The sequence below is a fragment of the Pygocentrus nattereri genome, chromosome 1, assembly GCF_015220715.1.
Source record: "Pygocentrus nattereri isolate fPygNat1 chromosome 1, fPygNat1.pri, whole genome shotgun sequence".
Taxonomy (NCBI): Eukaryota; Metazoa; Chordata; class Actinopteri; order Characiformes; family Serrasalmidae; genus Pygocentrus; species Pygocentrus nattereri.
Window position 1 is genome coordinate 32,701,219 of NC_051211.1, and position 27,372 is coordinate 32,728,590.

General features: G+C 37.5%; 1 long non-coding RNA gene across 4 annotated transcripts in view; it reads left to right on the forward strand.

The window, feature by feature from the left end:
* The first annotated feature begins 3,561 nt into the window (after positions 1-3,561).
* The window catches only part of LOC108433173, an 83,786-nt gene continuing 59,975 nt past the window's right edge, over positions 3,562-27,372 (forward strand). For 2 of the 4 annotated variants that reach the window (XR_001858278.2, XR_001858276.1), the window contains exons 1-3: positions 3,562-4,044; positions 7,627-7,696; positions 8,612-8,747. This is a non-coding gene — a long non-coding RNA (uncharacterized LOC108433173). Of the gene's footprint in view, positions 4,045-6,995; positions 7,078-7,626; positions 7,697-8,611; positions 8,748-21,114; positions 21,334-27,372 lie in introns of those variants that run through there. The other 2 variants (XR_005130850.1, XR_001858277.1) reach the window with 2 other exon arrangements.

The window sequence follows — 27,372 nt, forward strand, 5'->3', positions numbered from 1 at the left end:
GACGTTTCTTCAGTGATAAACTGTAAATCATAAAATAATACTAAGAGCATCTAAGATTTTTTGGCTTTCAGCAGTAAATTCTAAGCATATAGCAATATGTGTATGAAACCGTTTTCTGTTCATTTGAGTGGAGAAATAAAATAAAAATCTGCATTTATTTCATGTAGTTACTGAATAATTTGTCTTATGATTTGGTCATGTAAATGTGGATGGAAAAAACAAAATATAAACTGAAAATAAGATTAAGAAATAAAATCCAGTAGAATTATCTGCCATTGCAACATAATTTCTCTTGACAAGATCACTAAAGGGGGTGATGTTGCATGACGCTTGAGTGGATTCAGAGAGTGGGTCCTCCACAGATGAACCACGTAAGAGCTCCACTGTTCGTTTTATTAATGTGGGCGGCATCCAAAACAGGCAGACACACTATGTACAGTCCTGGGAAATGAATAAAATGACAATGCTCAGTTTTAAAGTGACTCCGTCAGCCCCGTGACTCTCCAAGAAATAGCAGCTTTAAACCCGCGTGGGTTTTTAAATCTGTGATACAGACAACACATTAGCTTTCATACAAAACTAAATAAACTTCCAACAGTCCCAGAGCCTATATACCAGAAGCCCCCGCCTTCAGTTAGAGTCTGGATCATACTGCTATCTCACTTAATAAATCATATTTACAAAACATTTAAAGACATGTCTGCTTTTAATAGTGTGATTCCCTTTTAAGTATTCTTCCAGAGAAGTATCGTGGCGTTTGCCACTTGCTCCATGTTTCAGGAGGGGTATGCAAAGTGGCGCCCTGCACACTGACCTACCCCCACTTTTAAAAGGACATTTTGTTGTTGTTTATGTTGTCATTTGTTGGTGTAAGATGTGTTTATGTGTTGTTTGTGTTGTATTGTGTAGGTCTGCTTCGGAGTGGGTGAGTTTGTGTCTATCAAAGATAGGAGTTGTGTGGCAATGTGACCTTCGCTACTATTCCATCTGTTTTTCAGTGGCCTTTCCTGCTTTGTTCAATAAAACAAGTTTTCCTTGAGCAGAAATAGTGCCTTCTTCTGGTTCTTCTTCACTGCCAACGTCATGGTAGGTTCATACAATACATCAGGGGTGCACAACTTTGATCTTGGAGGGCTGGTGTCCAGCAGAGTTTGGAGGTTTCCTTGCACAAACACACCTACTTAAATTGGCAATTAACAGAGAAGTGTTATCAGGTGTGTTGGAGCAGGTAAATCACCTGGACACCAGCTCTCCAGGACCAGAGTTCTGAACCCCTGCACTACATGGTCACAAGGATGTGAACACCTGACCATCTCTCTCCCACCCCCACCAGTTTTGAAGAGAAAACAGTCAGCTGGCTTTTGGTGACCCTCCTTGATACCTCGTTTCACTCAAGACAGAATGAAAATTCCAAATGATTATGCTGACCTTCAGAATAAAATGACTGTGTGCAGAGACTGTTAGTCATTTAAGAAGCATAAATTAAAAGGCAGAATTAATTATTTTTCCACCTCAACATAAAAGGGTCTGTCTAGGTGATGTAAGAAATGCATGCAGTTGGCCTGCTTTGCTCTGTATGGACAGTGAATTTCTGCAGTTCATCTCACTCAGTCAGAACATGGCCAACCATATTTTTATTCTGACCATGAACAGCAGAAGCGACTCTGGGAATTGAACAAAGGCTCCAGAGATTGATTCACTGCTGTTTGGTACTTGGCTGTTTTCTGATGTATCTTCTTTAAATTGTGGAAACATAATAGAAGTTTGATTTTGTGCAGGTACAGTGTCATGACAGAGAAGCAGCATGAATATAGACAAAAGTACACTGCATAGCTATAAACAAACCTAGGAATCGGAATGGCCAGTTTTTGAGATAATGTCATATAGAGTGTGTCATATAGCATGGGTGATATCTACAAATAAGCATTTTAAGCAAGATATTTTCTTGTAGTTCATTTGCTTTCTATGCTGTCTTAGGTTCTGTACTTTTTTGCATTAACTGATTTAATGAAAATGCTCATTTATATTAAAGTAATACAGAGTAAGTCAATATTATTTGTTAATATATTATTTGACCTTTCATTTTGAAAGGCTGAGACTACAAACGTGCATTTGTGAGCTCCTGTTGGTGTGGGTTCATTGCATGTTGCTTACTTATAGCTCCCCTTATGGAGAAACTTCAGACTGCCACATGTGTTTGGGTAAGTGAGTGAATTCCAAAGCCATGTGATTTACATACTGGAACAGAAAGCTCCATAATTCAGCAGTAGATGCTTGTGGGAAACCATTAAGTAGTACATTAGTATAATCTTGTATGTGGGGATTATAGGAATTCTTTTTCAGACAGTATGCCTTACAATGTCAAATTTCTAGCAGATATAGTAGGAAATAGGGATTTCTAATTAAATAATCCACTGTTTTAAGAGTAAAAGTGATTAAACAGGTTACGTGTTCGTGTTATTATTTAGCAAATTAGTCTTCTAGCTCAGTTTTCTTTCCCAAAATGGCAAAGCATCATCATCAGCTTACTGGACAATGTTTGCCAAAATATTACATCACCCTGTTGCCCAGGCCTAGTCAGAAACATAAGTAAGTCTATGTGACCATTACAACTTAACAGATTTGAAGCAAGTTTCTGATGATTTTGGCATGCAGTAAGCACAATGCAAACTGCCATAAAATTCCATTGCCTGTTAGCTACATTAGGCTAATAGCTCAAGTGCAAAACCACAATAGCAAACTTCAGACATCAAACATGTCTTGGCTGATGGGGCGAGGAGGGAAAATTGCTAATTGATTTTTGGCTAAACTCAGTGTAAATGCCCTCATGTCTTGCAGAATGAGCGGAGGTGTGAAAGAAGCGGTCAGTGAAGTCAAGAGAGATTTGCACTGTGGCAACTCAGTTTTTCACAGCTTAAGAAGAGCATGTTGGTAAGAAGCTGTTAAAAAAACAAAAGAGCAGTCTTGCTTTTGATAAAGCCGCAACAATTGGCAGAGGAGCAACACTCAGACCTGGGTGTGTTCTTTCAAGACTTCCAAGAAGTGTCTGAGCTGCCGATAAGGGGGCGTCCTTCTCTCTTTTTCCTCTCTTTTTCTGGGATCATGGGTCCTATCATATACAGCGCATGAAAAAAATGTTAACACTGAAAACACTGATGAGTTTGTGCCAGCTGTACAAATTGTGAAAATAAAATACACATACAAATCAAAAAATGTATTATTTTATTGAAAAGTGTCCAGGTCTTTTTGTAGATGTGTGACAGGGACACTAAACTTTATATGAAAAACACGTTTGGCTCTTTGTTGCAGCGAGAAACACATTTGTTTCAAAGATCTAAAGTGCTGTCTACCGACAATTTAAATGTTTGTCTGCAAATTCTCGAAGGCAAGACATCAGCGATTAACATATTAGTGATGTCATGTTGGTTAAATGCTGTATTATTTTGTATTATAGTTGATTATTTTGGCAAGGTTTTGAACACTTTTTGTTTGAAAACTATAGAAGCAATCAGGCAACCCTGACCCCTGGGACTAGCTCCTGCCGCTTTGCATTGTGGAAGTTGTAGTGTTCTAAGATAAAGCTTACAGAGACCTTCAGGAGGAATTGATATGTGAAATTTCAGACTGTCGTGTGGCAATTTGAATCATTTTTGCTTTGCTCATTTTCAGAGAGGGGAAATATTTGGATTCTGTTGGTCAGGAAAGCAGTAAATCATGATACAGACAGTTTTAGGCAACTTTGCGATGATTTAGGCGCGCAGTTTTCATGATGCTAATTGCTATTTGCTTCCATTACTTGTTAGCTACATTAACCTCGTAGCTCCAGTGCAAAGCTAAAGAAGCAAAGTTCAGACACCAAATGCGTCTTTACATAAGCAGGGAACCTGGGTAAATTTGATTTGTGGGTGATTGTCGCTTTAAATATCCTAGCAGAGGGAGTGGCGGTGTGAAAGAAACAGCTACTGAAGTCCAGAGGGATTTGCGGTCTGTGGTCACACAGGCAAAGGTGTCCTCAGCTTTTCACGGCTAGAGAAGAGCACTCTGGTAAGTAGCTGTTGACTAAAAGCAGCAGTGTTCACAGCCTGAAGACAGTTCTGCTTCACCGAGAGTTGATGCCTTAGCTCCTGTTAAAGGAAAAGGCTGTGAGCCATTATTTTCGAGGTACTCGCCATCACCACTTCATGCTAGGCAATCACACTCGCTCGGCAGAACTTTCACAGTGTTTCCTTTCATCTGGCTTGACAGCTACTCTGAAACTTGGTCTCAAACGGAGGGGGATGAAAACAAATTGTCTACACATCTCTTTTGCATTTATTTGTGTTTGCTGGCAAACAAACTGACAGTTAATTTTCTTGGCTCCAGCTGAAGCTGTTTTCATAAACATATTGATATTGCCAATTAAAGGGCAAGTCCTCATGTCAGGCCCATGTGAACGGTGCCAACAAGCAACAAGAGAGAAAAATAGAAAAGTTTTCTTTTGAAGTCTTGGACATTCAATGAAAATGCTTACATTATAATCCAGAAATAGTGCTAGTCATGAAGAGTTAGCTGCAGCTTTAGTTTTGTTAGAAACAGGTTGTTATATTCACATTAATTTATAATCACTTTTCATGTTAGCTGCCTAGTCACTCTTAATCTAATCATTCACTCCTAGCCCTCTCCCATGGCAGTGCACTTAGAATTCATGATTTATTGATTAGGGAAGGAGATAAATCATTAAACAAAGGCTGTATTACACATGCTGGCAGAGTGTTTGCAAGAGTGTCGACCATGTGAGGTCGTTTAGGATAAAGATCCTGAACTTGAATGCCTCCCCTTTGAATAACACGCCATCCCTTTTCCTCAGAAACATTTATTGTTAGTTAAGCTGAAGACCCCCTGCCTCAGTTTGCGTTCTTGCAAGCCTATAGCGTGTTGTAGTGTGTCTCAGAATTATAACCTAAGGCTGTGTTTACTGAGTATAAAATATAGATAGACTTCAATGGAAAATAGTGATGTCACAGTACTGAAATTTCCAACTTTGATACAGTGCTTTTAAAAGTACTGATATTCAATACCAAATGATGTTTGAGGATCAGAGAGTAAAGGTCTCTTTTGTTTGTTCATTTTTTACACAATCAAAGGCATGGAGTAAAGATTTTGTTTCTGTGAATCAAACTTTTCTTGTTCAAAATTTCACTCTCAGATGGTGACATTTAAAAAATAAAAAAGGACATTTCAAAACATTTTTTTTTTTACAAAATATGTATATTGTTTTACTTTTATTTAGGCCTAGGTGTTTAAAACAATTAAAATGTACCACTTTCTTGTGCTTTATTATAAATGTGCACTGTGTGCTGCCAACCACAACAGCATCTACCTCAAAGTCTGATCATAGACTGTAAATTAACTGTTGCTGTGAAGGATTTTTATAGGCCGGCAGCTTAGAGGGTGGTTATCATAAAACTTCAAATGATGACCAAATCTCTGAAAATAGTCACACTCACCTTGACTTCATAACAGTGACTGTTCACACTATACATCAGAAGAGCATTATAGAATGCACAATATGTCAAACCTTAAGGTGGATGGGCTACAACAGCAGAAAACCACATTTGGTTTCTTCTAAAGGAGAATGGTCTGATTAATCTTGATTTCTGCTGAGACAGGGTCAGGATTTGCCACCAACAGCATGAATCCATCAACCCAGTGTGCCTTGTGTCAACGATCCAGACTGGTGGAGGTGGTATAATGGTGTGGGGAATGCCTTCTTGGCACTGGGACTGTTAAAACCAATCACTCACTACTTTAATGCCACAGCCTATTTGAGTATTGTTGGTGACCATGTGCATCACTTCATGGCCACAATTGATCATCTTCTAATGGCTGCTTCCAGCTTGACATGCAACTTGTCTCAAAACAAGTTGTCTCAAACCAGTTTCATGAACACGATAATGAGTTCAATGTTCTTCACTGGCCTTGTCAGTTTTTGAGAAACCTTTGAGAGGTTGTGGAACGGGAGATTCGCAGCATGAAAGTGCACCTGAAAAATCTGCAGGAATTCAACGCAGACCAAGCATTTGTGCTTGCTTTATTGTAAAACCCAGGTGAGGGTCATGTTCACACAGAGAGTGCAGATGGAGCGACATGAGAAAAAACACAGCAATACAAAAGTATGTATTAACAACCACAGTAATCTAATGCTTCATTTTTAATAAACACTGCATGCATTCAGTTGTCAAAGCAAATAACTGCTGTGCCCATTACTGAACGCTTTGCAGTTGCTTCAGGTTACCTTTGCTTAACCTCTTGAAACTCTTTGTACAGGTCAGCATGTTGTTTTTCAAATATTTTGACTAGATGTGTTTAGACCATTAGTTTGTACGGTTCTGCAGCACTGTTTGCATATTGGCTTGCTTTTGTCCTTTGGCTTGCCATTAAGCCAAAGAATGTCTACACAGCACTCCTGCTGTTTTATTTGTTGACCACAACCACTCGTAAAGCTGGCTGCATTTGTCATTTAAGCAAAATATACTGCACTGTAAGTGAGAATAGGCAGGGCTGCAGCTCCATGTGGATTGTATGTGTGGTAGTCTATGTGTGTCAAATGAAAGCAAGCAGGAAAGCGAGTCTGATATGTATAGAATCACTACTGCTGCAAATGAGTATTGGTACTTTTGCACATTTTCTGAATCCATATGTATTGATATGTATTGATATATCAGTATTTTTGACAACACTATTGGTAAACCATGACTATTAGATCTAGGCCTTCAGTTCAGGCTGTAAATATAAACAAGGGAAAAGCATCTCTGTGATTTGTACTAGCACATGTTTGGGATTCCAATGGTATGTTAGCACCAATCTTGCTGATACACAGGAACGTTTTTGACTCTTCTACACTAAATGCAGATTACAGTGTTTTACAGATTTTTTTTTTAAGGTTAACTTAGGTTAACATATTTAGCCTTGTATGTAGCAGTTTTACAGTAATGTAGAGCTGTTTCTTTTTCTAGGAACTGACTGAAATGCATTGCTTAGGCTACCACTCATAGTCAGTCAGTCAGTGATGCATCTAGAACTTCCAGAAGGCCTAGAGTGAGTTTTTTCTTTTTTGGTTACATAATTGGTCATAACCACTGTAAATCAAAACATGACTGATTGATTCAACTGTCACTTCCTAATTATATAAGTGGTTAATCTGACAAGTTAAGAGATTGGTCCAGCTCCATAAGTCCTAACCAATCTCTTGACCTTAAGTTATTTCAATAGGATCTTCTTCTTCTTCTTCTTCTTCTTCTTCTTCTTCTTCTTCTTCTTCTGGCTGCTCCCTTTAGGGGTCGCCACAGCGGATTTCAATAGGATATTCTAATGTGTAAAAAACAATAAAATTTTCATTGAATATTAAAAAATGTAAAAAAAAGTGTTGCAGTCCTTATAATGTACTAATAGAACTAGTGTAAAGTAACAGAAAATTTCTGTTACATCAACCTACATTAGTTTTTTGCCTTTTCTTATGAAAGTTTATCATCTTCTGAGAATGACAATATATAAATACAGCAAACAAGTTATTAGCAATAACACCTGATGCAAGCAAGCATTAGGGATGCCTCATTAAACTCCATTCCACACTTTCATGTTCCACAGTTTATTGCTACAAGAAATTGGATGTAACAGTTTAACAGCAGAATGGAGGAAGACATTCTACCACAGAAAGGTAAGTAGGGCTGAATTGTGAAAATATTTAATGCCATTTTTTTTTACTAATGTTGTGATTGTGATTTAAAAATGATTATTTTCCATAAATTAAGCTTCATGCTTTTTTGTTCACCATGAAGACCTTCTATCCAATTTTGGAGGCCTTTGTAAGCACTGGAGGCCTGAACGCTAAATGTACTGTGCCAGACCACCAGCTTATAAGCTCTATATTATTAGGCAAAATTACCCCAAATAACACTTGGTAAGACAACTGTGAATAATCTGATAATAATTTAGCCCTCAATGTAAGCAGACAAATATATTAATGAACTGAAAATACTTTTAAATTGTTAAAAATTTATGTACATATGAAAGTCAACCTGAAATCAAAGTGGACCTTACAGTTTTAGTTCATGTACTTGCCAAGGCACAATTAATCAAGTCAAAATTCTTGTTTTTTGTAACCTTCCATCAAAATATTATGACTTTTGCTTCATCTGTAAAACATTTAATGATTTTTGATTACATCACCATGCACCAGTGGGCATTCAGATAGCTCTGAGACCCTCCCTGATATTGCATTTTACTTGCAAATGCGTCACCATATGGAAAATACATCATGACTCCTGAATCTTAAATTTCACCAAAGCATATAACTATGTTGGAGAGCTATATGAATACATATTAAGTGTTTTTTCAGAAGGTGTTTTTGGGCATAACACTTTATTGAATAGTTGCTTGCAATAAAGGTGGAAGTGGGTTGGCAAAGGACATCATGCTATGCCAAGCAAGTTTACCTCAAAAGCCCCAGCTGGGAAAGTGTAGGGGTTTAAACAGTAAAGAGTTAGCATTACAGCACTCAGCAGTGAGATAAACATTGCAGGTACTTTGGTAAGTTAATTATTGTTTTTAGTTATGTAGCTTTTTTTTACAGGCCCCATTTATGCTGTTCCACCAACAGAATGGAAACTGACTTGGAGAAATGAGGGGTGAGCAAGAAACCCGCAGTGGTAATGCATGTATGGTTGGAGTCAAATATTACAGAATGGACAGCAAAATAGTTTATTAAGGTAAGACTCACTGTTATTTAAATATATTTGATTTTAGTGTAATTAGCTTGTTCCTAAAAAGATAAGATTTTCTTCTATTGTATTCTTTTCACATTTCAGTATCTAACTAAACAACGTCATTTTGCACACCACAAGCCTCTTTGCTTACAAACATATACCAGATGGACTACAACTACTACTGCTACACATGTCATGTGAAAATATTGTAGCATTGTACAGCCCTGATGTTAGTGCAACTAGAGGGCAAAAATTCATGAACAAACTTTAAGGCTTGACAAAGCTGTTGCTTTGGAATCCCGGGTGGTTGCTAAGGTGTTACTAGACTTTTGCTGTGATGTGCCAGGTAGTTGCTAAGATGTTGCTAGGCATGTTGCTATGTTATCCCAGGTGGTTGTTAAAGTGTTTCTATGCCATTTCTGTGCTATCCCAGATATTTGCTAAGGTGGTTGCAAAAGCACAAGCACACTATGTCCTTAGGCTCCATGATTGTGCAAAGCTTTGTGCTTCTAGCTTAAAAACTGTGACACATGAAAATGGTACAAAAACTGTAGAATTGTAATAATAAGAAGATAATGACTACTGGCTACTGTAAAAATGGATGTTAGCATAGCCCTCCTGTTATAATTTAATTTACAAACATCTTGGGATCAATTTGACCCCAGCAATTTAAACCTCTGGCAAATATCAAAGTTCTTGTGGGGGTTATGTTTTCCCCAGTCCCCATGTTATGTGAGTTATCAGTGTTTTTTTTTTTTTTTTTTTTTTTGCTCTACCACAGGTATGATTACATAAAGGCCCTAGAGCAAGGGACATTTTTGAAGATTATAAAATTTGCATGTTATAGTGACCTGAGTATCATCCAAAACCACCTAAACAAATGCATGTAAAATATTCATATTTCTTAAGCATTTAAGAAATAAACTTGCCTTGCCTAATATTTTATACGGTGAAAACAGCCTGGGGTTGAATTGAACCCAAATATGTACAAAATGATTACAACATCATGATGTGCACATTATCAATTTTATATTTACCAGTACTCCCCATTAAATTATGAAAAGTCATTAAATATGAAGCAAAAAATATTCATATAAATCATTTATTTAGAGATATTAAACACTGTGACATTTCTGTGACATTTTCTGTAGAGGTTAAGTTACAACCGCTGTAATCAGAAGTTTTCAAAAATCAACTCGTAATTTTCACCTAATTACTTTGAGCTAAAGGTCTGTGTTTTCAGTGAGGATCAAATACGCTGCATCTGCCACAGGTTATTTTCAGCATCTATTCATACACTGTTCTATACTTTTTTCTCTGTTTCTTTGTTTGTTGCTCTGTCTTTCTCTAAGCTTCTCATTAGATGGTCCCTCGAGCATGAGGCACATACAAAACAAAATTAAAGAAAACAAAAACGGTAGCTGTCACATCAATGTCTGACGAATGGACATCTATTCATTTTACCTTTTGCTCCTCTGCATGCTTCACTTTGAAGTCTTGCAAACAACACCCTGGAGGTAAAAAAAGAAAAAAAAAATTTTGCGGAATGCTCCCCAGTTTTCCCACTGCTTCATTTTGAAGAGCACCTGCACAGCAGTGGCACCACAGGCCCTGAAGGGAGCGCTAGAGTGATGCAAGGGCTGCCTTTTTAGATTTATAAAACCTGCTGACATTCTCTTTCATCAACAAAAGAGAAAGGAAATTCATGCTGAAACCGGAGCAGGAGCTCGCCCCACCTCGGCAAGGGCGTCTCTCCTGCGTCTTGTTTGCTGGCAAAAGGAAGTGATATCCCTTTGCATAATTATAGCGCTCCCTCCCGACATGTCTTGTGTTGTTCTTCCCGGCTCTGTGTGGAGCCATTAGATGAAATAGAGTTTTACTCATCCATGGCCTTGGCGATGCGATCAGAGCTCCTGGATGTGTGTGCTGCAGGAGCAGTGGGCTAGCCTGACGTGTCGGGCTCCAGCTGTGCTCTGAAGGTCAGGTGACCCTCTTCATCTTTCCTCATTCAGCCACGAACACATGCAGTGAAAAATGGATTTTTCAGGCAGATATGCTAGCGTTTCTCTGTATAAAAGGCTGCACCCAGGCTTTATTCATTCTTATCCTCCTTCATGATGTGTAATATGCATATTCAGATACTGACAAATTAAAGAAAGCGGCAGAATAAATGAGTGGAGATCTATAATGAGTGCAGATGCTTCCAGACAGGTTTTACTATATGATACAATTAAGCAATTAATGTCCTACTATGCTCTGTAGCATGTATCAAAGCCCTTAACGGGCCCAGCAGACTTCAGTTTTGAAAAAGATGGTGAGAGGAAAAGATGTAAGCTGCCAGGACCTTTAGTCACAGAGACTCAGCTCAGCTGGCTGGTGTTTCAGTAAGAACAGTGACTAAAGCAAGAGTGTCCAATCTAATCCACAAAGAGTTGTGGCAGCTTTTCATTCTAAACAAGCTGGAGCACACCTGATTCTACCTGTTAAATCAGTTGGTCAAAGACTTCAAACAGCTGGTCAGATGTGCTCCTGCTTTGTTGGAATGAAAACCTGCAGCCACACTGGCTACATTTAGATCTAAGGTAAAGACATCAATAAATAAGGCTGCAGATTGTGTTGGAAGGTGCGCATTCAATGGGTATGATGCTCGTACATTAGTGCAACATGTAAAAAGTATTCCTCAGGTGTGTGAGAATGTCACTGCGGGACATGATCAGAATGTATTAGCAATAACAATATATCCACACCTGCATAGAGGGGGATATTACAGTAGAGCTGCAGTGTACAAACCCCTTAGTAGCCGAACAAACATGATGAGAGTTTAGTGATGGAAAACCATGAACTCTGCTCTACAGAAATGTGGAAAATGTGATATGGTCAGATGAGTCACCCTTTACCATATTCTTCATAAGTGGCTGAGTGCATGTGCAGTGTACAAAAAGAGAACTGTACAGGCCTGGAAATGCTAGACCCCTACAGTAAGGGGTTCATTATTCTGACTGAATAACTTAATTCTGTGATGAAACATTTCTACCCAGATGGGAGTGCTCTTGTCCAGGATGGCTCTGCCCCCATTTAGAGGGCAGGAGGGATCACTGAATTGTTTGATGAATATAAAATTGATGTAAATCATATAAGGTCTTCACAGTCACCAGATCTTAACCAGGTTGAACACATCTGGGAGGTTTTGGACGGATGTGTTAGACAGTGCTCTCAACCAACTTCAACAAAACTCAGTAAAGTAAATCCAGTGAAGAGGATTCTTTTTTAGAAGAATTGTATTCTGTACTCACCCCCCTCCCCACCTCCCCCGCAGCCCTGACGGAGAAGCTGCTTAGAAAATGGATGGATGGATGTATTCTGTACTCCATTCCAGTGGTATTCTGTCCCTCCAGTATTTAGGCCAAGGTGCAGTGGTGGCCTAACACCTTACTAAGACACTTTATGTTGGTTTTATTGTGTATATGTGCCAGTATGTATAACCATTTAAAAAAATAATAAACATATAAAAATATACTCCATTTATATTTTGAACATACTGATAACGCATAACAACGGGATATATCGTTATGGTGAATTTTATTCATATATGTGGTTAAAGAGGCTGATAAATACACTTATGAGGTCTAGCTTCTGAGCTGTAATGTTAGCTATCTGGCATCCTTCTACATTAGCCATCTTGTGGAAAGACACACTGGCCTATCCCAGCTGTCATTGGGTGAAAGGCAGGATACACCCTGGACAGGTCACCAGTCCATCCCAGGGCAGACAGACAGACAGACACATCCACTCACACATTCACACCAAGGGACAATTTAGCCTGACCTTAAGTGTCCATCTGAAAATGTGTGATGTGTGTAGTTTTAAAAAGTTCCTTCTATGTTGAAGATACATCATCAGTGGGAGATTTTTTCTAATCTTTGATTGACCAGTTCCAATGCTCCATTTATTACTGTGTTTACACATTGTAATAGGAAGCTTGAGATTTCAAATGGTTTGTATGTGAGATGATGATAATAGCTGACAAACAACAAAAAACATTTGTTGTACCAGAATTGACCCCTATTCTAGTAATCACACTGAGTATCTTGACATTGTATAAGACTATGTACTTGCTGTGCTGATGATACCATTGAGACGCTCAAAAAAAAACATGCTGGCTGATTGATATTCAGTCTGAAATATCTAACAGTAATTGCTCCATTGTTGCACAAACAGTGCTGGTGAAACGCACAGCGCAGTCCTATGGAGCTGATCCGGAACGAGAGAGTCAAAAGCGCCGTCATGATCACTTAAGGCACAGCAGGACTCCCTTACTCATTAGCTATGGTGAGACCACAGAGACAATTATATACAGTGCAGAGAGGATGAATGACACTTAGCTGGGAGGCTGCTCCGTGCTAGCCTCATTCTACTCCTAGCTAATCACAGCAGCTTCTAGAAAATCTCAGTAAAGCGTATGGTGCAATAATACAGCACTCCTTATAAGGGTTTGGAAAGGTCTTAAAGAGTAGATGGAAGTCTGCAATGCAGAGCACTCCAAGGTCAAAAAGGAGTGATATTTTGCTCTTGTTAGGCTAGTGGCTACAGTATTTTCTGGGCAAAACTCGCTAGAAGAATACAAACAGGGCTGGGTGTTGTTATTGGGATTCCTCTATCACTACTGTGAGCCTCTCCTGGGTAAAGCCCACTGTATTTGCACCTCCTTCTGACACACTGTCAGGCTGGTGCAAACCAATTTGTCTCTGAGTGTGAAGGTCTGCTGGTTTTTGGTATGAAGTTACTCGCTAAGCTAGCGTAGCCCTTGTGAGGCTTTGCTGCCTGACCTGCCTTGGCCCAGTGGAGGGGCGTAAATTAGCTCCTGTGGCTCCCTAAAGGGGAACCCCAGTGTTTCTGTCACTGCCCGACTGATACCTGATGGCTGAATTGAATGAATTGGGTTGTCTGTCAAGCTGAACACTGCAAATTCTGTCTGGCACATTGCAATAATAAGGAGTTACAGATACGCTGTAGTTTTCTCTGTTAGTGTTTATGGACATTATAAAACAGATCAATCTTTTAAAATATGTTTGGCTGAGCCACGTTTAAAGCTGATTTCTCGATATACACACTTACAGTCATGGTTGGCCAAGTTACCATAGTAACAGCCTCCAGTGATGGTATCCTAAGTTAATATCACATTTAACGTAGCATAGATGAGATTGTTCTAGAAATGTGACTGTTGGGCTGTGCTGGTTGAACACGCTTGGAGGGGAGGCTGAATGGGGGGCTCTGTGCTGTGTGCTGTTGCAGGCAGCTATCATGCTTGTACACAAAGTCACCTATGGAATGGTGTACATTTTAGCATCTGGTTTCAGATGCATTTAATGAAAGAACGTTAGGTCTCTGAGAAAACACTGATGTTTCTTTGGCAGTGAACAAAAAAAAGGGCCTCAGGTTAAGCAGGCATAGTCACGACAGCCAAACAAAACAGCCTTAGGCGTTAAAGTTTGACAGTCAAATTCCATTTTTTATTAATGTAATTTCAGTTCCGCATTTGCTTCAGTGTTACAGCCCAGACAAAAAGGTATGTCAATGATTTATGGACATAAAAGAAAAAAAGCAAAGAAAGGGAAAAGAAATCCTGGTTTAACCATTTACTACAGTAATTTTCCAAATTGTTACCTGAATAAGCATCCAAACAAGCAAGTTCAACTCAGAATTCATAAAATTCATGTCTTTGTATGTGGATAAATCACAGGCTTGCTTATAACTCACCAGTCTCACAATCCGGATCTTCAGAGAATCTGGTGCATTCTTTAACATAGTCAAGAACTGCCTATTTTGGCAGGAATTTGATTGACATGCAAAATAACCAGCCACAGACCACTGTTTTTATGTGACGCACAGACATGATGCGCGGGCAATTTTCAAAATGGATCTACAAGAAAAACAAACCAACAGGAAACAAGTCTGTATGCCTGATGATGTCTCCCTCATAAGCTACAAAATGCTACAAAGAAACTGATGCCATAAACTTCATAAAGTTTTTTCAATCAAGCAAGTTAAGTTGCTACAAAATTTTCTGTCACAAAATAAAGAGTATTAAAGTGATTACAAAAAGTTTGTTTCCGTTTGGATGGGTAAAACAAGATTTTATTTTAGAACATATGATTAGTTTATCATGCAGCAGATGTCAGACATTCAGTTTATGCTCTGAGGTGAGACTAATTATTCACTAATTGAGAATCGCATGTTTAGCAGTCTGAACATTTTCCACTAGGGGAGCTTTTGGCACTGAAGCAGTTTTTGTTTACATTAATTTGAAGGAGAAAAGCATGGCATGAACCCTGTGACTGTATGCAGTCCTTGCATGAACTCAGACTAAAAGACATTATTTTTTTAATAAAAGCAATGATCCACTGGAGGATGCATGTTAGTGATTTTACTGCCTGCCTAATAACACCCCTGAGCTGCAGTACAATCACTGTAATGCACATATTTTTGTGGCATTTTGTTTGATTAGATGTACAAAAAATGGACCATTATTGATGAATTCAGTTTACGAGGAGGCTTATTCTCAAACAGATGCCCAAGTTCAAGGAGAAGGACTTGTCTGATTAGAGACACCATCTGCCTAATTGCAGCAATTAGCAAGGTGTCACATTGCTTCAAATAACCCTGGTGTCAAAGCACATCATCCTTCATAGCACTATGTATACTGTAATCACCACAAGCGCTGTGGAACCCTCCAGAGAAACGAGCATATGCGTAATTTACATGGCCCTATCAATTAGCAATCCAGAGCAGCTATAGTCAATCAGTTTGTTAATGAATTCTTCCTCTCATACTGTAAAGGAGGTGACCTTAATGGGTTTCATTTTGGCTATATGAACATAAACATGATCCAGAAAATGAAAACATTGAATTATCACATTGTAAAGAGTTGCAACATTGTAATGCCAGTGTAAAGTTAATTAGCTGGGAAGCTATGATAGTAGTACTACAAGCTTATATGCAAGCAGCAAGAGAAAGTGTTAAATTTGCTTTTTACTTTATTTATAATTCTGTGTAACTGTAGCAAACTGTAGACATTTGTGTGAGTGTGCGAGTAGACGTCATTTATTACACTAATAACAGTCCTAGAGTCTGCTAATTCAGAACTTTATGGATTTATTTAAAAACAATTCCACAGAGAACACAGCATTTAATTTTTTTTTATCGCATTTTATTATCACTGTTATCATTTTTATTATAATTGTTGTTAGGATTTTGTTTATTTATTGACAAAAGGTGGCCATCACTATTATTACTTTCCACAGTAATTGGTCTGATATGGATGTAGCAGCTAGAGATTAAACTGAAAAACACTGGGATATTCCTTTAACAGAATGCAACTATTGGGAAAACATATTCAGAAAACAAAGTATCGGTATTCAATTTGTGAAGATGGGACTCAGAACACAGTTACTTTTTACATTTTTAGGAGAATACTTTTAGAACACTCCCCATTCAGAAGAAACGCCAACGTGGCTTGTTTAGTAATTACCTTAGAATAAGCGCACAGCCTGTAGCAGGCATGCTTGGTAGATAAATTCTAAAGAAGATCTTGTTTGATGAATTCTTTACAATGCTGAAGTTCCTGCTAAAGCCTGAGTAGCCTGATAAACCGATGTGATAATCAGTTGTTATTCACAGTGTTATTGAGCTCTGCTAAAGCCTGAGTAGACTGATAAACCAATGTGATCAGTTATTAATCTCAGTATTACTGAGCTCTGCTAAAGCCTGAGTAGACTGATAATGCGGTGATCAGTTATTAATCTCAGTGTTACTGAGCTCTGCTAAAGCCTGAGGAGACTGATAATGCGGTGATCAGTTATTAATCTCAGTGTTACTGAGCTCTGCTAAAGCCTGAGGAGACTGATAAATCAATGTGATCAGTTATTAATCTCAGTATTACTGAGCTCTGCTAAAGCCTGAGTAGACTGATAATGCAGTGATCAGTTATTAATGTCAGTTTTACTGAGCTCTGCTAAAGCCTGAGGAGACTGATAATGTGGTGATCAGTTATTAATCTCAGTATTACTGAGCTCTGCTAAAGCCTGAGTAGACTGATAATGCAGTGATCAGTTATTAATCTCAGTATTACTGAGCTCTGCTAAAGCCTGAGTAGACTGATAATGCAGTGATCAGTTATTAATGTCAGTTTTACTGAGCTCTGCTAAAGCCTGAGTAGACTGATAATGCGGTGATCAGTTATTAATCTCAGTGTTACTGAGCTCTGCTAAAGCGTGAGTAGACTGATAAATCAATGTGATCAGTTATTAATCTCAGTATTACTGAGCTCTGCTAAAGCCTGAGTAGACTGATAAATCAATGTGATCAGTTATTAATCTCAGTATTACTGAGCTCTGCTAAAGCCTGAGTAGACTGATAATGCAGTGATCAGTTATTAATGTCAGTTTTACTGAGCTCTGCTAAAGCCTGAGGAGACTGATAATGTGGTGATCAGTTATTAATCTCAGTATTACTGAGCTCTGCTAAAGCCTGAGTAGACTGATAATGCAGTGATCAGTTATTAATCTCAGTATTACTGAGCTCTGCTAAAGCCTGAGTAGACTGATAATGCAGTGATCAGTTATTAATGTCAGTATTACTGAGCTCTGCTAAAGCCTGAGGAGACTGATAATGCGGTGATCAGTTATTAATCTCAGTGTTACTGAGCTCTGCTAAAGCCTGAGTAGACTGATAATGCGGTGATCAGTTATTAATCTCAGTATTACTGAGCTCTGCTAAAGCCTGAGGAGACTGATAAATCAATGTGATCAGTTATTAATCTCAGTATTACTGAGCTCTGCTAAAGCCTGAGTAGACTGATAATGCGGTGATCAGTTATTAATCTCAGTGTTACTGAGCTCTGCTAAAGCCTGAGTAGACTGATAATGCGGTGATCAGTTATTAATCTCAGTATTACTGAGCTCTGCTAAAGCCTGAGTAGACTGATAAATCAATGTGATCAGTTATTAATCTCAGCGTTACTGAGCTCTGCTAAAGCCTGAGTAGACTGATAATGCGGTGATCAGTTATTAATCTCAGTATTACTGAGCTCTGCTAAAGCCTGAGTAGACTGATAAATCAATGTGATCAGTTATTAATCTCAGTATTACTGAGCTCTGCTAAAGCCTGAGGAGACTGATAATGCGGTGATCAGTTATTAATCTCAGTATTACTGAGCTCTGCTAAAGCCTGAGGAGACTGATAATGCGGTGATCAGTTATTAATCTCAGTATTACTGAGCTCTGCTAAAGCCTGAGTAGACTGATAATGCGGTGATCAGTTATTAATCTCAGTATTACTGAGCTCTGCTAAAGCCTGAGGAGACTGATAAATCAATGTGATCAGTTATTAATGTCAGTATTACTGAGCTCTGCTAAAGCCTGAGTAGACTGATAATGCGGTGATCAGTTATTAATCTCAGTATTACTGAGCTCTGCTAAAGCCTGAGTAGACTGATAAATCAATGTGATCAGTTATTAATCTCAGTATTACTGAGCTCTGCTAAAGCCTGAGGAGACTGATAATGCGGTGATCAGTTATTAATCTCAGTATTACTGAGCTCTGCTAAAGCCTGAGGAGACTGATAATGCGGTGATCAGTTATTAATCTCAGTATTACTGAGCTCTGCTAAAGCCTGAGGAGACTGATAATGCGGTGATCAGTTATTAATCTCAGTGTTACTGAGCTCTGCTAAAGCCTGAGTAGACTGATAATGCAGTGATCAGTTATTAATCTCAGTGTTACTGAGCTCTGCTAAAGCCTGAGTAGACTGATAATGCAGTGATCAGTTATTAATGTCAGTTTTACTGAGCTCTGCTAAAGCCTGAGGAGACTGAGAAACCACTGTGATTAACACAATCTCAGTGTTACTGAACTCTGTTACCAGGTGACCAGGGTCCTTTCTGTGTGGAGTTTGCATGTCCTCCCTGTGTCTGCATGGGTTTCCTCCAGTTTCTCCGGTTTACTCCCACAGTCCAAGGACATGCTGTCAGGCCATTTGGACATGCTAAATTGCCCCTAGGGGAGTGTGAATGTGTCTGTCTGCCTGCCCTGTGATGGACTGGCGACCTGTCCAGGGTGTATCCTGCCTTCCCCCCGATGTCCCCTCGGATAGGATCCAGCTCCCCCTAAAGGTCTTCTCAGTAGTGGACATGTTTTGAGATGTTTAGCATCTTTGTTGTACTGGACTTTTGCTTGGAGGATTATGGGAGTAGCAGTGGACTGAAGCATGCCATGAGATTAAAAAAAAAAAAGAATTGGTCTTGAAACATGTTAACAGAATAATGACATGAAGAAAACTGCCAACCCATAACCATGACAGGCAGTATGAATTTTATAATTGTTTTTCCTAATCTGCCTAACCAAAATATAATGTAAATGTATTCTGAATTTATTCTGAATACCTTTGTATGCATTTTAACAAAATACATTACTGAATACATTTGTGTATTCAGTATTCAGCCATCACTACTTTTTGCCCAACCCTGCCTGTTGAACACCAAGTGCAACTTCATCTCCAAGGTACTTTGAGAGAATGACATTTAGAATCCATACATTCATAGTAGGGGAATAATATCTGATAGTGTTTGTAGCTTCAGGACGTGGGTAACATTACGACAGCTGAATGACACAGTACCAGCTAACATGGCAGAAATGCTTCATTAATTCTATTTACAACCTCCACTGACAAATCACGTCATGAATCCCTGATGCCATCGAAATTAGCTTGTCCTCCATAATAACATGACATGTTCTCCAAAGTTTCAGCCTGAGTCATCAGAAGCTACAAGCAGAACTCAAAAGAGAACTGCACAAAAGCATATTCCTCACACTCTACCTTTATTCGTTTATGTAGTGGATCAGCATTATATATCCTGAACACCCTGCTCTGTCCATTGTTTCTCTATAAATACTGGGCTAGCAGACATATAGGCGCAATTTCCTGTCTCGGCACTGCTGTGCTTGTGTGGCTTTCGGAGGTTTATGGATGCAGAAGTTATTGTGTGAGGAGGCAGTTGTGACTTTTAAAATTAAAGCTAGTGCAAAGATCAAATCCAGGATTCATTCGTCCAATGATCAGTCACACGGAGTAATAAATGTTTTCACTGCAAAAAATGCTATCTTGGTGAGAGAAAACTTAAATCCATTTAAAATATAGTTTTAGACAAAAGTTTGGGCTCCACTAGTTAAAATATGCTTTGTTGATTCTCAGCCCTAGTCCTGGAGGCCTGCTGACCTCCACCTTTTGGCGTTTTCCCTGCTCCCAACACACCTTACCCAACCAAAGAGCTCTATCCCAGCCCATTATTGGGTTAAAGCGGGAGTGTGAAAGCAGGAATACCACAAACTGTGGAGGGCAGAGGGCCTCCAGGGCCAGGGCTGAGAAGCATTGTTCTAAGTGAAACATGCCCTCTACAAAGAACACCCTTCCACACATTTTAATGCACAGTTATTATTTATTTTTTTTACTGAATTTAACATCCCATAAATGTTACCTGTGGAAACATTAGGGCACATTTTACATTTGATCTTTTTAGTTTTTTTTAAATATATGTTCAACCCAGCACATAAATAAAAATACTGTCCACAAAGTGGACAGTATTTTGTCCATAAAGGGACTAGACAAAAAAAAAGTCCCTTTTAGCTCAACTGCTACAGTCACCCCAAAAGCACATACCAAGACAAATCATTTTGCATAGCTATAATCTAAGCAGTAAACATTAAAATTGCTGGACACAATAAACCATGAGAGGTGTGCATTATAGTGATTTTACTATATTTTTATCAACAAAGTGCTTTTACAAAAGAGCTTTGACAAAATACAGTATGAACAGCTTCATTTGTCAATAATAGGCCTAATCACAATAAAAAATTAATCCACCATGCAATGTAGTTCCTTGGTAGTAGGCTATAGTTGCAAAGCAAAGATTATTCCATGAGCAGCATGACAGTTTTAATAACTTGCCGTTTTAATGCAGAATTCAGTTAATGTGTGTATTGAATATTTTACACTGAATGTGGTTCAGCCAGTCAGATTTTCAAACCGGAACTATCCGTTTTATAACTGTCATGTTATTGGAGTGAATCGAATGACTGCAGAGGCGTGACGAGGACGCATTTCACTGCTGTCGCTCGAGCCTTTTTTTCCAGCATTCATGTTGGCCGCCACCGAGCTGATGCAATCCACTCAATGGCAGAGTGAAATTACTCTGGCCCCAGATGTCCTTGAACTTACACTGGCTCGAATTGGGTACATAATGCCACTCTTCAGCCACCATTAAAGAAGACGCACAGTTGTGGTTGTACACATTTGTTTTTTGTTTTTTTTTCCTAGAAAGGAGATAAAGAAGACATTCTGTCTTCACCCTGAGGATGAGAGAAGGGTTCTGAGTAGAAGCAGCTGCAGATGGGCAACATTAATCAGAGAGATATAATCAAAGCCACAGTGTTTCACTGCTGTTCTGTGCATTCATTACAACTCTTTCACTTAGCTCTGCCCTATATATAACACACATGCTATTAAACCCCAGTCGTCCAGCGCTGACAAAAGTAAGCCTGTAGGCTGTATGGCTGTGAATATATCTAAATAACTGACCGATCAGATATGGCTGTGAGATCACTGCCTGTGTCTAGCATGTGAAATTAGCAGCATTAATCTAAAAGTTCTCCCTCAGTGCTTCTGTTTGCAACACATTGATTAATCAGTAATAAAGTCTCCCTCTTACAATATCTAATTAATCTATCCCAGTCCAGTGGGACCGTTCAGAAGCAGATATATAAACATAGACGACTATAGCAGTCTCTAATGTGAGAGGAAATTCAATATTTCTTACACGACTGTCTTGCGTTAATAACCTCTCCTGTGAAAATTTAGCTCCTGAGCTTGTCACCTAAAAACCATTGAGAGTGACGATAAATCAGTGTCAATGGGACGGCTGAGCTGTGATAAAAGGAACAATGTAAGATTAAAACAAATATTGGAATTTTGCTTCCATAAAAATGAACTAGTACCAAGAAAGCCGATGGAAATGGGCAGCTCTATGTTTTACAGTAATTTAACCCCTTAAAATCCAGGCTTATTACACACTAAGGCATGTTCAGTAAATACAGTGACTTCAATACAAACTGGTTGGGCTATTTTTAGGTTACAGAAGTGTGTAATAAAACGTTGGCCCTGCCCATTTAAGGGGTTGATAAATAAATATGTAGTAATTACAGGTAATATCTGTACAAAATTTGCATTCTGGCTATACGTTATACCACATTATAAATAAGGAGTTTGATGTAGTATGTAAATAATGAAGTTTCAACATGTACCATTCACTTCTTTGTCGTCCATACAGTCCATACAGTCCATACATGAAAAAAACAATAAATGAGGTGTAAAGATTTCACTGTTTTTTCATGTTTTCTCTTTTTCATTTTAAAATCTGTGTAAATGAATGGGACAAAAAGATAACATTTACTTTGTCTTTGTTTAGTAAAGGTAGCTTAGTTGTAACACCGTATAACAACTAAATCCACATTATGGAGGCTATACTTAAGCTAAGCTAGCACAAGCTGTCAGTTTGTCACATGCTTCAAAGTGGTGCTACATTGTTGGCAACAAGTTAATGATTAAAGTAATATTAGGTTAGATTTTGTGATTTACACAAACAGCTCAGCTAACCCTACCCCTAACCGAAAAAATTACTTACATAGATACATGCAGGGCATTGCAAGACAAAACAGTACAAAACAAAATAATTTTTTTTTACATTTAACATTGTTTTACCATTATTATTAACATTATGTTAAACATGTAAAAAATGGAACATGATAATGGAACATGGATAATGAATAAAATATATTATTGATTTTATGAAATACATCGTTTATTATTTATGAACTGAACTGAAGTATTGTCTTTGTTTATATCTTAATGACTGAATTATTCAGAAACGTTGAAAAGTGGATGGAATTTCCCTTCAAAGGCACAGTAACACTAACAGCCTGTTTAATTCGAAGGGTTAAAGGAATGTTGAAATATGGTCATGTAAAAGTGAATTACAGTTGCTTCTGGTACATAAACTCACACACTTGTTGTAAGTGAATCCAAAATAAAATAGGAAAAATATAATATATAGTATAGGATGTAGTAAGTCATGTGAAAAATATCAGGTATGTACAAATGTTTTAGTGCTACAGTGCAATACTTACTGAGAATGACCTGTTTTTGTTTTACATTTTGTACAATGTACTTATATAATTAACTTGTGTATTGCATTATTTCTTGGAAATATAACATAATACATGTTAAATTATGATTGTCTAGTTGTTTCCAAAATCCAGCTATAAGTTCCCAGTGGTTTTCTCATACATTTTCATGTACTTTAATTTACAGCAAACAAAGTACGTACAAAATGTTACGTACTAAAGGCAGGTGATGCATGTACTAAGCACTGCTTGTAATGTGCACAGTTTGAAAATTGGGGTCCAGAACAACTTTTTTTTTTTTTTTTTTTTTTTTTTAAAGCTGCTTTGCAAACAACTAGAGGAAATAGAATAATGCTCATTAAAGGTCGATGACAAGTTTTTTTTAAAGAAGGAATAATTATAATATAATTAAATGAAATCTAACCTTAATACATCAAGGGCTTTTTCGGTTTGTTCAGTCCATGAGGCTGTATAATCTATTTTATGAACAAAGGAATGATTGCTGATTAATCATGCTTGAAAAAAAAAAACAATAAAAGGAAAATGGAATTTCAACATCAAGAATCCATCAAATTAATGGAAATGGCACTGTAGACGATCGTTTCAAAGTGACTAATTAAGTTCAACTGTGCTTATGCATCTTTCTGTACAAAAAGGCCAAAGCTTAATTACCTTCGAGGTCCATGAGGCTGTTTCAGGAAAATCCATAAGCTCAGGTTTGAAGCAGTAGAGCCAGGAAAAGTAGCAGTGATGCAGTGCTACTTGTTGGGTCTCTGTTCCAACGATGACGATGATGGTGGACATACAAGATTAATGACCAGAAATGGATCAGCTGCCGATGGCTTTGAGAGTCTCTTAAAACAGACCATATACTCTCTGATGCAGACCAAGTAAATCTAGATTCCTTTCAGGCTCTTCCAGAATGGAAACAGGCACAACATGCTGCAACTTCACCAAATATAGGCTGTCTGCCCTGCAGAGGCAGGTACCTTTCCTTAAAGGGCATATACAGGATTTTTAGTTCTGCATTGTTTTTTGATTAAAACACCAAAACAAATAAAATGAATAATAAAAGTAAATGTCAGTGGCTTTTAACATGACTGTAGATATAAGGTTCCCTTGTGTGAGGCTTCTTGAAAGATCCAAGCTAGGGAAGTTTGTAATTTTGAGGGTTAGCAGTGGAAAAGCGTTTGCCATCCTTATTCAAAAAGCAACCGCTAACTTTATTCAAAGCTAATTGCTAACTTTAAATTGAACTGGTATGTTATTCAAAATCTAATTGTAAACTTTAAATTTACTTCAAAACTTTACTTACTTCAAATCCTTCAGATAAGATTTGTAAACAATTTATATCTATTAAAAAGTTAAAAATGCTAAAATGTGTAATGCTACTCTAAATCTAACTGCAAACTTTATTCAGAATCAATCACTAACCTTATCAAAAGCCATCTGCTAACCTTGTTAAAAACCAACTTCTAACCCTGTTAAAAACCAACTTCCAACCATGTTAAAAATGAACTTCTGACCTTGTTCAAAGCCAACTGCTAGCGTTATTAAACACCAGCTACTAACCTTGTTAAAAAACAACTTCTATCCTTGTTAGAAACCAACTGCTAACCTTGTTAAAAACCATCTGCTAATCTTGTTAAAAAACAACTTCTAACCTTGTTAAAAACCAACTTCTAACCTTGTTAAAAACCAACTTCTAACCTTGTTAAAAACCAACTGATAACCTTGTAAAAAAACAACTTCTAACCTTGTTAAAAACCAATTTCTAACTGTATTAAAAACCAACTGCTAACCTTGTTAAAAAACAACTTCTATTAAAAGCCAATTGCTAACCTTATTAAAAACCAACTGCGAACCTTGTTCAACCCCCATCTTCTAACCTTGTTAAAAACCCATTTCTAACCTTATTAAATCCAACTGCTATCCTCACTAAAAGCCAACTGCCAACCTTGTTAAAACACAACTGCTAACCTTGTTGAAAACCAACTTCTAACCTTATTAAAAACCAACTGCTAACCTTTTTCAACACCCATTCTTCTAACCTTGTTAAAAAACAACTTCTAACCGAATTAAAAGCCAACTGCTAACCTTGTTAAAGACCGACTTCTAACCTTGTTAAAAACCAACTTCTAACCTTATTAAAAACAACTTCTGACCTTGTTAAAAACCAACTTCCCACCTTGTTCAAAATCCATCTTCTAACCTTGCGCAAAACCAACTTCTAACCTTATTAAAAACCAACTTCTAACTTTATTCAAAGCCAACTGCTAACGTTATTAAAAGCCAGCTACTAACCTTGTTAAAAAACAACTTCTAACCTTGTTAGAAACTAACTGCTAACCTTGTTAAAAACCATCTGCTAATCTTGTTAGAAACCAACTGCTAACCTTATTAAAATCCAACTGCTAACCTTGTTCAACACCCATTCTTCTAGCCTTGTTAAAAACCAACTTCTAACCTTATTAAAAGCCATCTGCTAACCTTGTTAAAATCCAACTGCTAACCTTGTTAAAATCCAACTGCTAACCATATTAAAAGCCGACTGCTAACCTTATTAAAAACAACTGCTAAGCTTGTTCAACACCCATTCTTCTAACCTTGTTAAAAACCAAGTTCTAACCTTGTTAAACAACTTTTGACCTTGTTAACAACCAACTCCTGACCTTGTTAAAAACCAACTTCTAACCATATTAAAAGCCAACTGCTAACCTTGTTAAAGACTGACTTCTAACCTTGTTAAAAATCAGTGTCTAACCTGATCAAAAGCTATCTGCCAACCTTGTTAAAAACCAACCTCTAACCTTGTTCAAAGCCAACTGCTAGCATTATTAACAGCCTGCTACTAACCTTGTTAAAAATGAACTTCTAACCTTGTTAAATATGAACTTCTAACCCTATTTAAAAACCAACTGCTAACCTTATTAAAAAAACAACTTCTAACCTTATTAAAAACCATCTTCTAACCTTATTAAGTCAACCTCTAACGTTATTAAAAGCCAAGTTCTAACCTTGTTAAAAACCAACTTCTAACCTTATTCAAAGCCAACTGCTAATCTTATCAAAGCCAACTGCTAACCTTGTAAAAACCAACTGCTAATCTAGTTAAAAACGAACTGCTAACCTTATTAAAAACCACCTGCTAACCTTGTTCAACACCCATTCTTCTAAGCTTGTTAAAATCACCCACTAAACTTTTTCAAACACAAACCACTATCCTTATTCAGCAACCAAGTGCTGACCTCATCTGTTGTCTGAAGTGAATTTCAACATTATTAAAAATCAACTACTAACCTTGTTAAAAACCAACTTCTAACCTTGTTAAAAACCAACTTCTAACCTTGTTAAAAACCAACTTCTAACCTTGTTAAAAACCAACTTCTAACCTTGTTAAAAACCAACTTCTAACCTTGTTAAAAACCAACTTCTAACCTTATTCAAAGTCAACTGCTAAAGTTATTAAAAGCCAGCTACTATCCTTGTTAAAAACCAACTTCTAACCTTATTAAAAGCCAACTGCTAATCTTATCAAAGCCAACTGCTAACCTTGTAAAAACCAACTGCTAATCTTGTTAAAAACGAACTGCTAACCTTATTAAAAACCAACTGCTAACCTTGTTAATAACCAACTTCTAACCTTGTTAAAAAACTTTTGACCTTGTTAACAACCAACTTCTGACCTTGTTAAAAACTTCTAACCATATTAAAAGCCATCTGCTAGCCTTGTTAAAGACTGACTTCTAACCATGTTAAAAACCAACATCTAACCTCATCAAAAGCCATCTGCCAACCTTGTTAAAAACCAACTTCTGACCTTGTTAAAACCCAACTTCTAACCTTATTTAAAACCAACTGCTAACCTTATTAAAAACCAACGTCTAACCTTATCAAAGCCATCTGCTAACCTTGTTAAAAACCAACTTAAAACCTTATTAAAAATCAGCTTCTAACCTTATTAAAAGTCAACTGCTAATGTTATTAAAAGCCGTGTTCTAATCTTGTTAAAAATCACTCGCTAAACCTTTTCAAAAACAAACCTACAAATTCAAAAACAAATCCTTATTCAGCAACCAACTGCTGACCTCATCTGTTGTCTGAAGTGAATTTCAACATTATTAAAAACCAACTGCTCAGCTTGTTCAAACCCATCTTCTAATCTTGTTAAAAACCAATTTTTAACCTTGTTAAAAACCAACTTCTAACCTTGTTCAAAGCCAACTGCTAGTATTATTAAAAGCCAGCTATTAACCTTTTTAAAAACCAACTTCTTACCTTCTTGAAAACAAACAAACTTTTAACCTTATTAAAAGCCAACTGCTAACTTTATTAAAAGCCAACTGCTAACATTATTAAAAGCCAACTGCTAACCTTGTTAAAAGCCAACTGCTAA